Source organism: Ictidomys tridecemlineatus, chromosome 6, assembly GCF_052094955.1.
Source record: "Ictidomys tridecemlineatus isolate mIctTri1 chromosome 6, mIctTri1.hap1, whole genome shotgun sequence".
In the NCBI taxonomy this organism is placed as follows: Eukaryota; Metazoa; Chordata; class Mammalia; order Rodentia; family Sciuridae; genus Ictidomys; species Ictidomys tridecemlineatus.
In genome coordinates this window covers 112,420,920-112,429,343 of record NC_135482.1, presented here as the reverse complement: position 1 = coordinate 112,429,343, position 8,424 = coordinate 112,420,920, and the positions used below count along the sequence as shown (strand labels likewise).

Sequence of the window (8,424 nt, the reverse complement as noted above, 5' to 3'; positions counted from 1 at the left end):
GTGCTTGCTTCAGCAGCACATGCACTAAAATTGGAGGAATACAAGGATTAGCATGTCCTCAGAGCAAGGCTGATGCACAAATTCACGAAGCTTTCCATATTAAAAAACAAAAACAAAAACAAAAATAAAAATCACATGTAATTCCACTATCAGAGGTAACTACTAGTATCATGTTGCTATAATTTCCTCCCAGTCTTTTCTACATAAATATTTTTAGTGAAAATGAGACCATATGTTATAATTTTGTATCATTTTCTTCTTAATGTAATAACATAAGTATGTATATACTTACTTATGATTTCAACATTTTTCCCACTTACACTTTTATTTTTATTTTTTGATGCAGAGGATGGAATCAGGGCCCGCCCCCCTAAATGCTAAGCATATGCTTTACCACTGAGCCACACCCCCAGCCCCCATTTTTACTTTTTTTGTATTTCTAAAGTCTTGCATAATGAGCATGTGTTTTTTCAAAAAGAGTATTTACTTTTTCTAATTATCATAATATGTATAATAAAATGAAAAATGTTATAAGAATGATATATTATACATGTTCAATATGTAAAATGTAAAAAATGCAAAAAAACCAGTATCACATAAAAAGGAAACTGCTTATAATATCATTACTCACAGATTACTGTTGACATTCTTTTACTTGCCTTTCTAGGCTTGTTTCTCATACATAACTTTTACTTACTAACTTATGTATTTATTTTGCAATGCTGGGGATAAAACCCAGGGTCTGGCGCATGCTAGGCAAGTGCTCTACCACTGAGCCTACACATATAACTTTTATGACTAAAGCAAACAAATTTCTCCACTCTGTGTGACTCTTTTCTGGTCCTCCTCCAGCCTGCTTTTCATCCTCTGCTTTCTGGAAGCCTGGAATTGTGTTCCAGATGGCTTCCTTGCCCCAGGGTTCTTCTTTCCAAACCACCATTCACACTGTGTACCCAAATATCTGACCCTATATTTTTCTTCTTAAAAAATCTTTCCTGGGCTGGGGATGTGGCTCAAGCGGTAGCGCGCTCGCCTGGCATGCGTGCGGCCCAGGTTCGATCCTCAGCATCACATACAAAGATGTTGTGTCCGCCGAAAACTAAAAAATAAATATTACAAAAAAATATTAAAAAAATCTTTCCTGCTTCCTCATTGCCTACTGAATAAGGTCCAAATTCGGAGCTACATGCAAGATTCTCTGCTAGTACATCCCAAGTTGCCTGCCTTGCCTGTCACCTTCCCCAGCACAGACTCAGCAGTGACACCTACCCTTCCCTTAGCAATACACTTTCTTGCCTGTGTAGTCTGCTGTCCATGATTCCTGAGATGCTGCTTTTTCTATACTTGGTTACATTTTATTTATCCTTCCAGACTTATCCCAAACCTGCCACAGTGCCACACGCCTGAACTCCAGCTACTTGGGAGACTGAGGCAGGAAGATGGCAATTTCAAGGCCTACCCCCAACAACTTAGCAAGTCCCTGTCTCAAAATAATAATAATAAATTAAAAAGCTCAGTGGTGGGCTGGGAATGTGGCTCAGGCGGTAGCGCGCTGCTCTGGCATGCGTGCGGCCCGGGTTCAATCCTCAGCACCACATACCAACAAAGATGTTGTGTCCGCTGAGAACTAAAAAATAAATATTAAAAAAAAATTCTCAGGCTGGGGATGTGGCTCAGCGGTAGCGCACTTGCCTGGCATGCGTGCGGCCCAGGTTCGATCCTCAGCACCACATACCAACAAAGATGTTGTGTCCGCCGAGAACTAAAAAGTAAATATTAAAAATTCTCTCTCTCTCTCTCTCTCTCTCTCTCTCTCCTCTCTCACTCTCTCTTTAAAAAAAAAAGAAAAAAAAATTCTCTAAAAAAAAAAAAAAAAAAAAGCTCAGTGATAAAGCACACCTGGGTTCAATCTTTCTAGTACCAAACCAAAAAAAAAAAAAAAAAAAAAAAAAAAGAAAACAAAAACATCTCTCTGGGCAATGAAGGTAAACCTATGTACACACCTCTGGTAGAGTGCTCATATTCATCTTTCCTGAAACTGTACTCTCAAGTGCAGTTCATAATCAATACACCTCTAGCACCTAGACAGTGCCTAATATATGCTATCATATGTGTGCATGTGGTACTGGGGATTAAACCCAGGGGCTCTCTACCATACAGCCACATTCCCAGCCCTTTTTACCATTTTATTTTTTATTTTGAGACAGGGTCTCATTAAATTGCCCAGGCTGGTCTTGAACTTGTGATCTTCCTGGCTGCACTGTATTTTTTTTTTTTTTTTGAGAGAGAGAGAGAGAGAGAATTTTAATATTTATTTTTTAGTTTTTGGCGGACACAACACTTGAGCCACATCCCCAGCCCTGCACGGTATCTTTTTATTTTTTTATTTGTTGGTATTGGGGATTGAACCAGAGATGCTTAGCCCCTGAGTGACATCCCCAGCCCTTTTTCAATTTTTTATTTTGAGACAGTGTCTGGCTAAATTTCTTAGGGCCCCATGCTAAGTCTGGCTTTGAACTTGTGGTCCTCCTGCCTCAGCCTTCTAATACTAGGATTACAGGCAAGCATCACTATGACTAGCTGCATGATATCTTTTTACTTATTTTTTTACTTGAATGAATAAAGAATGTCTGAGTCTACGTTTTTTACTCAGCTAATCAACTAGTATTTCTTTTTTTATTTTTATGGTACTGGGGATCAAACCTGGAGCTTCCCACATGCTAGCCTTGTGCTCTCTACCACTGAACCACATCTCCAATCAACTAATATTTCTTAAATATTTACTATATGATCATCAATTTCAGGCTACTGTGGAGCTGTCAATTTTTCTTTCTTTTTTTTTTTTTTTTTAAGGACTGGGTATAGAACCTATGGACACTCAACTACTGAGCTATATTGTCAGCCCTTTATATTTATTTTAAGATGGGGTCTCACTAAATTGCCTAGACTGGCCTTGAACTTCTATTCCTCCTGCCTCAGCCTCAGAGTATCAAAGAATTCTATTAATTTAATACACCAAAGATTTTTTAAGTGCTATGTGATGCCAGAAAAGGGAACAATTATCAAGTGTTAAGCTTGTTGGAAGAAAGCTCATGGTGGGAAGGTGAAATCTGAGCTGAACTTAACTATGGTGAGAATAGGATAGTCAGAAAAGAGGCAGAGGGCTGGGGATGTGGCTCAAGCAGTAGCACGCTCGCCTGGCATGCGTGCGGCCCCGGTTCGATCCTCAGCACCACATACCAACAAAGATGTTGTGTCTGCCGAGAACTAAAAAAAATAAAAATAAAAAAAAATATTAAAAATTCTCTCTCTCTCTCTCTCTAAAAAAAAAAAAAGAAAGAAAGAAAAGAGGCAGAAAGGCATTTCAGATATGGGGAACAACACAGTCAAAGGGACAGGCAGAAACAGGATCATGCAGGCTTGCTTATGGAGAGGAATAGATAGGGCTATATATGGCTGAGAATGTTTGCTAAGGAGGATTGAGAAAGAGCTTGGGTAGGTTGCCTAGGGCCAGGAAGGACTTAAGAGAGCCTCATTGGGATCGGGGAGCTATTTTAGGATACTTGCAAAAGACAGGAACCAAGTAAGAGGGCCAAGATGAGGTTAGCAGCCATAGGAAGGCAGAGAAATGGTTGAAGAGAAATTACAAAGTTTGAATCAGAAAGCTGGCTTGACTATGCAGCCTGAGGGGAGGGAAATGTGTTAAAAACACCTTTTATGTTCTATTTATTTCTATTTTATAAATTTATTTTTTGAGGTGCTGGGAATAGAGCGCAGGGCTTTGTGCATGCCAGGCAGGCTTTCTGTCACTGAGCCACACTCTCAAACCCCATCCTGTAAGCACTCCCCCACTCTCTACCCCTGTTAAGTTTTAAAACAAGGAAAGTGAATAAACCAAGATTCCAGTCTAGTCTTCTGAGAGGAGGGGATGTCCTAATAATCAGGATAAAACCTACAATAGCTCCTGTATACCAAATTCCTAAAGAGACCTGAGGAGGTCTGCAAAGAATGACTTAGAATCATTTTTTGTTTTTCAATAAGACATTTTAGTGTGATCTGAAGTCCTTTGTGTGTGTGCAGGGGGGGGGCAGGAATTGAATTCAGAACCTTGTACATGCTAAGCATGCACTCTACCACTGAGCTTGTCTACTCTGAGCTTGTAATATTTTTGAAACTTTCAGCTTTTACCTTAATCAAGGAATTCAGACAATATCCCCTAATCACCTTAGAAATTAAAAAGTATATGAAATAGGCAATATCCAAATTTGAAGATCTGGAAGAGTGTGACATCGATTTTATTTTTTTTTTTTTTTTTTTTTTTTTTTTTTTTTTTTTTTTTTTAAAGAGAGTGAGAGAGGAGAGAGAGAGAGAGAGAGATAGAGAGAGAGAATTTTTAATATTTATTTTTTAGTTCTCAGCAGACACAACATCTTTGTTGGTATGTGGTGCTGAGGATCGAACCTGGGCGGCACGCATGCGAGGCGAGCGCGCTACGCTACCGCTTGAGCCACATCCTCAGCCCCTGACATCGATTTTAATACATACAAATGTTATTAAAATGTCATTCTGACTGAACACAGTGGCACATGCCTATAATCCCAGTGACTCAGGAGGCTGAGGCAGGAGGATTATAAGTTTGAGGCCAGCCTGGGCAACTTGGCAAGACCCTGTCTCAAAAGAAAAAACAAAGGACTAGGAATCTAACCCAGTGGTAAAACAACTCTGGTATTGACCCAGTACCAAAAAATAAAATAACAAAACAAAACTAAGTGTCATTCTGAACATTATTGACCTAAGGAAGGTGATCTGGGTTGCAAGTGGATAGAGTGAAGAGGAAGACATATTTATTCCAAATAGAATATCTAAAATAAAAATCTAAACTATTAAAAATATTGAACAGAGTTATTTTGTTGTTTTCTTCCAATTATTATTTTTCATGCATCATTTTTTTTTAACAAATAACTCATGTTGCAAAAATTATGCTATGAGGGCTGGGGATGTAGCTCAGTTGTAGAATTCTTGCCTAGTATGTGCAAGGTCTTGGATTCCATCCTCAGCATTGCAAAATAAATAAATAAAAATAACTACATTCAGCTGGGCAAGGTGGCACACACTCAGGAGGCTGGGGCAGGAGAATCACAAATTCAAGAACAGTCTAGGCAACTTAAGAAGACTGTCTCAAAATTTCAAAAATTAAAAAGAAATGTTTTAAGGGTTGGGATGTAGCTCAGTGGTAGAGCACTTACCTGGCATGCAAGGGATTTGGTTTCCCCATATTGTAAAAATGTTAATTAATTAATTGATTAATTAAGATTATGATATGAGGCTAGGGTATAGTTCAGCAGTACAATGTGTTCCTAGCATGTGTGAGGTCCTGAGTTTGATCCCTAGCACCAAAAAGAAAAAACCATATGTGTATATATTTGCGTATATATACATATATAATTATATGTATATATATTTGCTTTGGTGCAAAAAAAAAGATAACACTCCCAGCCTTTAGAAAGAGTAGCCAAAATCACTTTTGCTGTAATTTTATTAGTCATGGTCCCAGCAAAATATAAGACACCCTTGATGAAATTCAGAAGAGAACAAAATGAAGAACTTTTTATAGAGGGTGGGAGCAAGGTGAAAGGAACCAACCAGGGATGCTTACCTATTTAGGAATCTGAAATGGCAGACAGTCAATACCATGTCTAGGTTTTTTGTTTGTTTGTTTGCTTTGTTTTTTGGGTACCTGGGATTGAACTTAGGGACGCTCAGCCACTGAGCCACATCCCTAGCCCTCGTTTGTATTTTAATTAGAGATAGGCTCTCAATTGCTTGGCACCTCACTGTTGTTAAGGCTGGCTTTGAATTTGCGATCCTCCAGCCTCGGCCTCCTGAGCCACTGGTTTTACAGGTGTGTGCAACCGTGCCCAGCACCATCCCTAGGTTTTAAGGCCAAGGGCTGGCAACAGTGTCCATGGAGCCCCAGAGAAAGATGAAGCCAAGAGAGAAAGAACCTCCCTGCCAGATCAATAGTCATAGAAAAGTGTAGCTACTCCTGGAGTTAAGGTACCATGGCAAGAAAAGAGCAGAGTAAGAAACAGCCCCATCCCTTTCTCTTCCTGTCTTCTGGCCTCTTGGTGGTGCCTCCACGTGGCCCAACCACTTGGCCACCAGATGGCCAGGAGGCCAAGTGATGAAATCTTTAAACATTTGTCTCTTTTGCTCATTTTAACTAGATGGAGAGGGGTTAAAGAATAGATGACAGGAGTTAAAGAATAATCATCTCAACAATGTTAGAGGTTTATGCTAAAGGTAGAGAGGACAGAAAATCAGGACAGCCAGGGCTCAAGGACTATGCCAAAGAGAGGCTGAGCAGCAGAGAGCCAGAACTAAGCTATATTTCTGCATACAACTTGCAGAGATTCAAAGTGGGAGTAATGGGAGACTTAGAATGAGGTCCAATATCACAGTGGCTGCAGGTAACAATAACAAAAAAAAAAGTTACTCAGCAAGGTTCTGGATTCAATTCCTAGCATGTCCATAAAAAAAAGCACAAAATTACTTAAACAATATAAATTCCTTAACATAAAATGGTGGGATTTCTTTCTTTCTTTTTTTTTTAATATAAAATGGTGGCCTGCCTTCCTTCCTTCCTTCCTTCCTTCCTTCCTTCCTTCCTTCCTTCCTTCCTTCCTTCCTTCCTTTCTTCCAGGGATTGAACCCAGGGGCTCTTAACCACTGAGCTACATCTGGAGGCATTTTTTTAATGTTTGATTTTGAGACAGGGTCTTGCTAAATTGCTTAGAACCTTGTTAAATTGCTGAGGCTGGCATGGAACTTGCAGTCCTCCTGCCTCAGCCTCCTGAGTCACTGGGATTACACGTGAGCACCACTACTCCCAGCTAAAATGTATTTGTCCCACTGGGTACAGTGACACACACCTGTAATCCCAGTTATCTGGGAAAAAAATTTAAGGCTAGCCTGGATAACCCAATGAAATCCTGTCTCAAATAAATAAACAAACAAACAAATAAACAAAAGAGCTGGGAATATAGTTCAATGGAGAGAGTTCCTCTAGGTTCAGTCCCCTGAACTGCCAAAAAACAAAACAAAACTCTGTGTGTGTGTGTGTGTGTGTGTGTGTGTGTGTGTTTCTTTTCTTTCCTGGCACCTCTCATCATTGTCCCAGATTCTCAACCTTTACTGGCCATTCTTTCCTATTCTTCAAGCTCCTAATAGCCTGAAGTTGTTTCTCCCCTCTGAATGAGAGATTCCTTATTATAAACTAGTTTTATCTTGTAATTCTGTGATTTTAACCTCAAAATGAGTTTTACACTAAAGAATTTCAGAATCTCAGGGTTTTTGACACAATGTGTGTGTATGTGTGTGTGTGTGAAATAGTTATGCAATATGTGGTTCTTGGAACAATATGGAGCTGCTTGGAACAGACACATCACAGAAGATGTAAAACCATGGCTGGGGAGCTGGCTGCCCTGACCAGTGTGATTTTGGTGCCCATTCTGTTGTACTTGTAACTAATACCCATGAAACTGGGACTTGGGTGGGTCAAACTACAGGCTCTGATGCAACCTGCCAGGTTTGCAACTGGACTCCATCACTTACCTACTAGCCATGTAACTGGGGCAAGTTACTTAACCTCTCTGTGCTTCACATTTTGTAGGAATCTCTTCTTCTTCTTTTTTTTTTTTTTTAAAGAGAGAGTGAGAGAGGAGAGAGAGTATTTTTTTAATATTTATTTTTTAGTTCTCGGCGGACACAACGTCTTTGTTGGTATGTGGTGCTGAGGATCGAACCCGGGCCGCACGTATGCCAGGTGAGCGCACTACCGCTTGAGCCACATCTCCAGCCCAGGAATCTCTTCTTTTTCCTGTAGCTCTAATCCATATTTCTTACTAAAGCCATACTTTTTAAAAAGAGGCTAGATTTCTATTCAAATTGAGTGTCTGTTCCTATAGAATTCAAAACCACAGACAGAAACCTGACATTTTGGTCCCTAGAGAACATCCACCAGGCAGGAGTGAATGTGTGGTAGTAAACTTCCTGATTTGATTTTGCCAGAATTGGAGCAGAGCTGAAGTTATTGTCAAGAATTTAGGGATAGGGCTGGGGATGTGGCTCAAGCGATAGCGTGCTCGCCTGGCATGCGTGTGGCCCGGGTTCGAGCCTCAGCACCACATACAAACGAAGAAACTAGAAAATAAATATTGAAAAATTTTTAAAAAAAGAATTTAGGGATATCCTTAGGGAGTTTGGGGTGTTGCTCAGTGGTACAGGCTTTGCCTAACCTTCACAAGATTCTGTGTTTCATCCCAGCACTGCAAAAAGAAAAGAATTTGTAGGATCTTTTATTTCCAGAGTGGCTTCATGAGTAGTGATATGATACAGAAGTGGATATCTTCATGCCTCCATGAT

At 39.9% G+C, this 8,424-nt stretch overlaps 1 non-coding gene across 1 annotated transcript; it reads left to right on the top strand.

The window, feature by feature from the left end:
- Positions 1-104, top strand: LOC120888748 (U6 spliceosomal RNA). The gene has a single exon (XR_005732437.1). It is a non-coding gene; the product is annotated as a U6 spliceosomal RNA (small nuclear RNA).
- The last annotated feature ends 8,320 nt before the right edge of the window (positions 105-8,424 follow it).